Source organism: Lycium barbarum, chromosome 2, assembly GCF_019175385.1.
Source record: "Lycium barbarum isolate Lr01 chromosome 2, ASM1917538v2, whole genome shotgun sequence".
NCBI lineage: Eukaryota > Viridiplantae > Streptophyta > Magnoliopsida > Solanales > Solanaceae > Lycium > Lycium barbarum.
Genome location: NC_083338.1, coordinates 66,972,302 through 66,973,425, shown reverse-complemented (window position 1 = coordinate 66,973,425; position 1,124 = coordinate 66,972,302). Strand labels below are relative to the sequence as shown.

General features: G+C 44.2%; 1 pseudogene; it reads right to left on the bottom strand.

The window, feature by feature from the left end:
- Positions 1-715: 715 nt before the first annotated feature.
- On the bottom strand, positions 716-809 carry LOC132629621 (small nucleolar RNA R71; annotated as a pseudogene).
- Positions 810-1,124: the final 315 nt, after the last annotated feature.

Genomic DNA, 1,124 nt, shown 5'->3' with positions numbered 1-1,124 from the left:
ATCCGATTTATATAATCACTTTATTACTTGTACGACCACGTACACTTGCGTGTGCATTTGGACGCAACAAGTTTTTGGCGCCGTTGCCGAGGACTTAGAAATCAATTATTTTTGCCATAATAAATTTTATTGCTTCATTTTATCCAAGTGTTAACGTCTTGATCTTAGCTGTTTATTGATTGCAGGTACTTTATTCGAATGCGAGGGACTGCAAGTCAAAACAATCTTGAGGAATTCGATCCTGAGCCTGAACGTACTTTCAATCGGCGCAGGAGAGATTTGAATTTATTGCAGAACCCGCAGGCTGTCGCAGAATTACCTGTAGTCATGGCTAATAATCAACCGGCAAAAGTGAGAGAGGTTGCAGCGCCTCGGGTGGCAGATGTCACTTCAAGCATTGTCAAGCCCACCATCGAAGGGCACTTTGAGTTGAAGCATCCTATGATTCAACTTCTTCACTCTAGTGGGCAATTCACGGGAATGTCACATGAGGATCCTCAGCGTCACATCCATACTTTTCTGCAGATTGTGGATACTTTTGCTACTGGAAGGGTCACAAAAGAATATGTTCGACTGACACTGTTTCCTTTTTCTCTATTGGGGAATGCGAGTAACTAGTTATTAGCAGAGCCCGCCAATTCTATCACTACGTGGGATGACTTGGCGACGAAATTCTTGACTAGGTTCTTTCCACCAGCAAAGACCGCTCGCCTCCGAAGGGAGATCATGTCATTCAGGCAGAAACATGGAGAAAATTTGTATCAAGCCTGGGAGAGGTTTAAAGGTCTTCTCAGAGATTGCCCTCATCACCATCAGACGAATGAAGTTCTGGCACACACATTTATTGAGAGTTTGGATGCCCAACATAAGTCATCACTAGACACTGCTGCAGGAGGGCAGGCTCTTGATCTAAGCTATGAAGAATTATTCACATTATTGAACAGGTTTACTAAGAGCACTCCAGACTGGCAGGATGATGCAGCTAGCAGTTCAGTTAGGAAAGCACCGGGGGTCTTTGAAGTAGACAATTTTACAACATTATCAGCACAGATTGATGCCATGCGCATCGAACTCAGGAAGTTAGCTGTGTCACAAGCACCACCACAGGTGCATGCAGTGCAACA